Source organism: Cervus elaphus, chromosome X (assembly GCF_910594005.1).
Source record: "Cervus elaphus chromosome X, mCerEla1.1, whole genome shotgun sequence".
Taxonomy (NCBI): domain Eukaryota; kingdom Metazoa; phylum Chordata; class Mammalia; order Artiodactyla; family Cervidae; genus Cervus; species Cervus elaphus.
The window spans coordinates 168,175,144-168,182,744 of NC_057848.1; the positions used below are offsets into that span (position 1 = coordinate 168,175,144).

At 37.2% G+C, this 7,601-nt stretch overlaps 1 non-coding gene across 1 annotated transcript; it reads left to right on the top strand.

The window, feature by feature from the left end:
• The first annotated feature begins 642 nt into the window (after window positions 1-642).
• Window positions 643-749, top strand: LOC122690958. The gene has a single exon (XR_006340211.1). It is a non-coding gene; the product is annotated as a U6 spliceosomal RNA (small nuclear RNA).
• Window positions 750-7,601: the final 6,852 nt, after the last annotated feature.

Consider the following 7,601-nt stretch of genomic DNA (forward strand, 5'->3'; position numbering starts at 1 on the left):
GGAGTTCTCTGAGATTCCGTATTAACTGTAGGATAGATTTTCTATATCTGAAAAAAATTCCATTTGGATTTTAATAGGAACTGTATTGAAGCTTTAAATTGCTTTGGGTAGTATGAACAGCTTAATAACATTGTCTCCAAATCCATAACCGTGAGACACCTTTCTACTTAACTTGTGTCAGATTCCTTTCAGTAATACTTTGTAGTTTTCAGTGTATAAGTCTTTTATCTCCAGAAGGTCACTTCCGATTATTTCATTCTTTTTGATACTATTATAAATAAGGTTATCAGGGTTTCTCTGGTGGTCCAGTGGCTCAGACTCCACAGTCCCCATGCAGAGAACTTGGGTTTAATCCCTGGTCTGGGAACTAGATCCCACATGCTGCATCAAAGACCTGGCACCAATAAATAAACAAAAATAATTTTTTAAAAATTTAAACTCAGCTCCTGACTATAGCTTTAAAAAATAAAAAATAGATAGAATTATTTTCTTATTTTCCTTTTTGGAATGGTCATTGTTCATGCATGGAAAGATATTTGCATGTTGATTTTGTATTGTGCAACTTTCTGTGCAGGTTTTTTTTGTGTGTGTGTGTGTGTGTGTAATTGTAAAGATTTTCTGCACATAAAATCATGCCCTCTGGTGCTCGCTTCGGCAGCACATATACTAAAATTGGAACGATACAGAGAAGATTAGCATGGCCCCTGTGCAAGGATGACACGCAAGTTCGTGAAGCGTTCCATATTTTTTAGAAGAAAAAAGAAAAAAAAAATCATGCCCTCTGTGAACAGACATAATTTTACTTCTTTCTTTCAAAATGGAAGCCTTTGGTTTCCTTTTCTAATCTAATGCCCTGGCTAGGACTTCTAATATTATGTTGAATAGAAGTGTTGAGAGTGGGCATCCTTGCCTTTTTTTTCTTGATCTTAGACGTTTTCAGCTTTTCACTGATGACTATGATGTTAGAGATAGACTTTTCATATATGATCTTTATTATATTGCAGTCATTTCCTTCTGTTTCTACTTTGTTGAGTATTTTTGTCATGAAAGGCTAGTAAATTTGTTAGATACTTTATTGACATAAGATGGAGCACAGATGAAGTTTCATTTTTTTTTTTAATTTTGAGATAATTATGTAATGCTCCCATTGAAAGCATAGGAGTTGATGATACAGAAATCACTTTCCATTCCTCCTTTGGTAATCCTTGTCCTTGTCACTCTCTGGCTTAGAATCCTGTGTCCTTAATTAGAATGTCCAGCCAAAACACTGATTCTCATCATTTTTTAGGTAAATGTTCTTGGATGCCCTTCAGAGTGGAGCACAGCAAACACCAGAAGGTGAGGATTTCCCAGATCCTGTTGACAAAAATCCTCCTCATGGATCCAGTCCCAGGTGAGGATAGGAGAAAACACAGAGATCCTGGAGACTGCTGCCTTCCTGTCCTGAATCTTGAGCACAATGTCTGATATCATCACCATCTTTATAGTTAGTAAGAACAGCAATGATAGTAGGCTGTTCTATTGTTACGTTATTTTCACAATATTTCAGACTTTAAGTATTTTATGTGAATAAACTTACTTAAAAATTAAAACAATCCTACAGTACCTCTAAATAGGTATATAGCTATCACCATTATAGATCATGAAATTGAGGTAAAAAAATGTTTAATTATGTATCACTGGTAGTGCAATCTAATCCAAAGCACCTTCTCCTAACTGGTTGACACTTCCACAGTTCTATAAAGTTTATTCATATATCTTATTTATACATCTGTATATCATTCATCTGAGAGATGTTTTCAACCTCAGTTCTTTTGTGCTGTGCTAGTGAGGGATATGCTAAGACATCTGACTAAGGGAAGCTTAAGGACGTGTTGGGCCGTTTGTAAAGTGGACGGTCCAAGATGAAGAAGCTTAAGGACATGCTGGACAGTTTGTAGAGTGGATGGTCCAAGATAAAGAAGGTGACATGATCCCTACCTCACAGCCTCCCACTCCAATAAGAGGAAGCAACTCACAGCTCTGACAAGCCTCAGGTTTATGACTAAAAACAACAAATAAGAAAATAACTGAAGGACTTCACATAGGTTACCTGCTTTTGAGTAGAAACTCATCATCTGGACATGAATTTAAATGCTCATTCTTATGGGAGGAAGTAACAAGTCCTTCCTCTGAGCTCTGATTAGACAACTCTCCTGTTTGGAATCATCTGTTTAGCCTGCCCCTGTGTTGTGAGCTTTGAGAGCTAGCCCATATCCATTAATTCTCAGAAGTCCAGGTCCAGCTCAAAGTCCCTGAGGGCCCCCTAAATGTTTTGTGAATGAGTGACTCCACATTTAAACATTCATCTAGGAATAAGAAGGTCAAGGAATGCTGAAGATAGTATTTAGAACAGTTTTAGTATATATGTATATATTCATTTAATTAATTATTAAATTATATTTAATTATTAAATTATTATAAATTAATTATTTAAATTATAATGGTTAATTATTACAATTAACAATTAATATTAACTTTAAAATAATGTGACTATAATTAAAAATAATTATACACTATAATATAATATACTTAATTATAAGTATACTTAATTAATATTAATTAATAAATACAATCAATTATTATAATTAATAACCACTAATTATTAAATTATATTGTTAATTACATTTATTAATATATAATATATATGTTTTTATTTTAGTATATATTTATATTTAGTATATATTCAATATAGAGGCAGTTGAGGGGAAATATTGATGGGAAGGGCGTAGGCTCAAATTCACACTGTATTAAATAGCTCACACAACGATTTGTTGAATGTTATTACATTTCATGTTCACTATAACATTAAGAATTAGAATATATACCAACTTATGGATCAGAAAACTGAGGAGAACCAACTAGTCGTAAAGCCTTGTTCAAGCAGATTTGATGAGGCCAGCTACTTTAATTCCGAACATTGTCTCTAAGAGGACATAGCAACCTGCAACCTTCAGCTCCTTTTCTTTATTGTCTAAATGAGTTTCTGCTGATTGTCTTTTCTCTTCTCAATCTCACTGCTTTGTCACCTTATTTTCCAGATGTGTTTTGTCCCCTCTGTAATTATCCATAGTTCCTGTTCCATCAAAGCTCCAATAATTAATAGAAAATCCACCAGATTTCTCTATAAACCCTTACCTCCAGCTATTCTCCCTGCCTTGCTCTCACTTTTATGCAGAAAGTTGAAGGGAAAGAACCTTAAGATATGAATTCTTGTTTTGATTCACTACCCACTTAGGTCCTTGTTTTACACTCTAGTCTTCAGACCACACCCTCCACCAGCTATTTCCAAGAATTTTCAAAGTATTAACTAAAGTCATGCATGTGAAAACACTTCACACAGTCCTAAAGAACTAAAGAAATGCATGTTGTCTTTTACTCACACAGAAGGCAATGTCCAGAGGACCATTAAATAAGGTTTCTAGTTTGAAAGAATTGCCGGGAGCAGCAAAATTGCTGAAGACGAGTAGCTCCAAGCAGGCTCAGAAACCAGTACCCCCTCCCAGAGAAGCAAGGACCCCTGGACAGCACCCCAGACAAAAAGTCGGTAAGAGAAAATTTGGGGAGTTCCTCTAATTAGTTCCTCTAATCCCTGTAGAAAAGCTAATAAGTATGGCCTAGGTGTGTGGCATGGACTTTGGGTAGGCGTGGCTTTAAGCTGGACTGATCTGAGACGTGAAGTTAGCACTGGGGCCTTGGGAAAATCTTATACATTTTCTGCAGTCCTGACTGCTTCTCTGTAAAATGAAGATAAGAATACATAGCTCATACAGTGTTTGAAAGCATTATATTAAATGCAAAAGTGCTGACACCTACAAGTAGTTCAATAAATCCAGTTGTGATAATAGGGACCATAGTGTGTTAGTGTTTATGTCCAGACGTCTGCTTAATCCCTCACGTGTCATGTGCCCTTAACGTTTATTTTCTGAGTAGATGTTTCAGTGAGCTATTTTCTAAGTAAGAAGGTTGGGGAATTAAACCTACTAACAGGAAGTGCAGGAAGCTAACACTGAACTGGGCAACTGTGGTCAGTGTGGAGCCTCAGTCTCCTGAACCAGTAGTTAAAGACAGAACAAAGTATAAAGAAGGGACTTCCTGGTGGGTAAGTGGTTAAGGCTCCATGCTTCCACTGCAGGAGGTGTGGGTTCCATCCCTGGTCAGGAAACTAAGATCCCACAAGCCATGCAGTGTGGCCAATAGATAAATAAGGTAAAACTAAAACATAAAAATACAAAAGTAAAAGTTTGAAAAATAAATGTGAAAAAAGTTTTAACAGTGTATAGATGGACAAGTACGAGATCTCACACTTTCTGATAAAACAAGTACTAACTCTCCAGACCCCACCAGCCTTGCTTTGCTTCTGTTCTCCATTGTAGAACTCAGAAGAAAGGAGACTGGAGTAAAGAGGTACAGTCTACAAAAAAGGGCCATGTGTACCAAGAGGTCAGCGAGCCCCAGGATGACAACTACCTCTGTGAGTGACCCCTGTGGCCCACTCACAGAGAAGGGGTTATGAGGGCTTGGTACAATAACCTCACCTCACCAATCATCCCCTTCCTCTATGATTTCAGGTACAGGAACGAGGCCAAATGCTGTGAGTACCCCAGGTCGTTCAGAAGGTCTTTACGACCAGCAACATCTCATACATACACTGGGTGTGATGTCATACATACAATCATTGTGATATCATCAATACAGTGAGTGTGATGACAAAGATACAGTGGATGCGATGTTATATAGAGTGAGTATAATGTCATGAATAGAGTGGATGCCATGTCATAATTACTGTGGTTTGATGCCATAAAAACTGGATGTGATGCTTGTAAAGTTCATATGCTTTAATATATATGCACAGTGTGATGTCACATATACAGAGGGTGTGATATTATTAATAGAGTGGGAGTGATGACACAGATACAGTGGATATGATGTCATATACAGTGGCTGTGATGTCATAAATACTGAGGAATGATGCCATAAAGGGTGGATGTGATGTCTTTTATAGTGCATATGATCTCATACATACACAGTTGATGTCTTACATACTTGGTGTGATGTCATCAGTACAGTGGGTGTGATGAGACAGATTCAGTGGAGGCAATATCAGATATAGTGGGTAATATGTGAGATATAGTGGTTTTGATATCATAGACTGGTGTGATATCATAAATAGAGGATGCGATATCATATGTAGTGCATATGATGTCATACATATAGTGGCTGTGATGTCATACATACACTGGGTTTGATAAAATTGACACATTGGGTGTGATGACACAGATACAGTGGGTGTGATGTCAGACATAGTGGCTGTGATATTACACAATGGTTGTGTTGTCATAACACTGTGTGATGCCATATAAAGTGGATATGTCATAAACATAGAGTGTGTGATGTCATAGATACAGTCATTGTGCGATGTCACACATATAGTGAATGTGATATCATACACAGTAGATGATATGTCATATATAGTGCGTGTGATGTCATGAATACAGTGCATGTGATGTCATAAATACTAAGGATTGTCATAAAGTGTGGATATGATGTCATGTATAGTGCATATGATGGCATACATATGCCAACTGTGATGTCTTACATAATTGGTGTGATGTCTTCAACACAGTGGGTGTGATGACATATACAGTGGATGTGACGGCAGATATAAAGGGTTTCAAGTCAGATATAGAGCTTGTGTTGTCATACACACACTGTGTGTGACATCATATATAGTGGATATGATGTCATAAACATAGTGGGTGTCACGACATACAAACAATGGTATGATGTCATCAAGAGTGGATGTGATGTCATATACAGTGCCTATGGTGTCATACATGCAGTGGGTGTGATTTCATACATACATACATAGGGTGTGATATCATCAATCAAGTGGGTGTGATTACACAGATACAGTGGGTGTGATGTCAGATACAGTGGTTGTGTTGTCATTCATACACCATTTGAGATGTCATATATACTGAATATGATGTCATAAACATAGTAGGTGTCCTGTCATAGATACAGTGGCTGTGATGTCACAAGTATAGTTTATGTGATGTCATATACAGTGGATGTGATGTCAAATACAGTGGGTGTGATGTCATGAATAGAGCGGACGTGATGTCAAAAATACAGTCTTGTGATGTCATAAAGAGTGGGTGTGATGTCATATAGAATTCATATGATGTCATACATATAGTAGGTTTGATGTCACACATATAGTAGGTGTGGTATAATCAATACACTGTAAGTAATGACACAGCTACAGTGGATCGATGTCAGATATACTGTGTGTGATGACATGAATACAGTGGGTGTGATGTCATAGAGTGGTGTGATATCATAAAGAGAGGATGTGGTGTCATATGTAGTTCATATGATGTCATACATATTGTGGCTGTGATATCATACATACAATGGGGGTTATATGATCAATAATCTGGGTGTGATGACACAGATACAGTGGATGTGCTGTCAGATATACTGGGTGTGATGTGAGATATAGTAGCTTTGATGTCATGAATAGAGTGTTGTGATGTCATAAAGTGTGGATGTGATGTCATATATAGTGCATATGATGCCATACATATAGTATGTGTGATGTCATACACACCGTGTGTGTTATATCATTGATACAGTGGGTGTGATCACACAGATACAGATATGGAGGGTGTGATGTCAGATATAGTGGTTGTATTGTCTTAACACAGTGCATTTGATGTCAAATATAGTGGATATGAATTCACAAACATAGTGTATGTGATGTTACAGATATAGTGGCTGTGATGTCACAGGTATAGGGGATGAGATGTCATAAACTGTGGATGTAAAAAAAAAAACTGTGGATGTGATGTCATATATAGGAGATCTGATGTCATGAATACAGTGGCTGTGATGTCATAAATACTGAGGATTGATGTCATAAAGTGTGAATGTGATGTCATGTAGAGTGTGTATGATGTCATACATATGCCAAGTGTGATGACTTACATACTTGTTGTGATGTCATCGATACAGTGGGTGTGATGACACAGATACAGTGGATATGATGTCAAATATAGTGGGTGTGATGTCATAAAAATGGTGGTTTGAGGTCATAAAGTGAGGATGTGATGTCTTATATAGTGCAAAAGATGTCGTACATATGCTGAGTGTGATGTCATACAAAGAGTGAGTGTGATGTTGTCAATACAGTGGGTGTGATGACACAGATTAGTGGCTGTGATGTCACATATATAGTGTATATGTTGCCCTACATACTGGATGTGGTTTCATATATAGAGGTTGTGATGTCATAAGTACAGTAGTGTGATGACATAAGGAGTGGATGTGATGTTATATATAGTGCATAATATGTCACACATATAGTGGGTGTGATGTCATACAAAAGTGGGTGTGATATCAGTGGAGAGGTTGTGATGACAAAGATACAGTGGGTGTGATGTCTGATACAGTGGGTGTGATGTCATGCCTGAAGTGGATGTGACATCATAAATACTGTGGTTTGGTACATATGCCAAGTGTGGTGTCACCAACACACAGTATTGTGATGTCATACG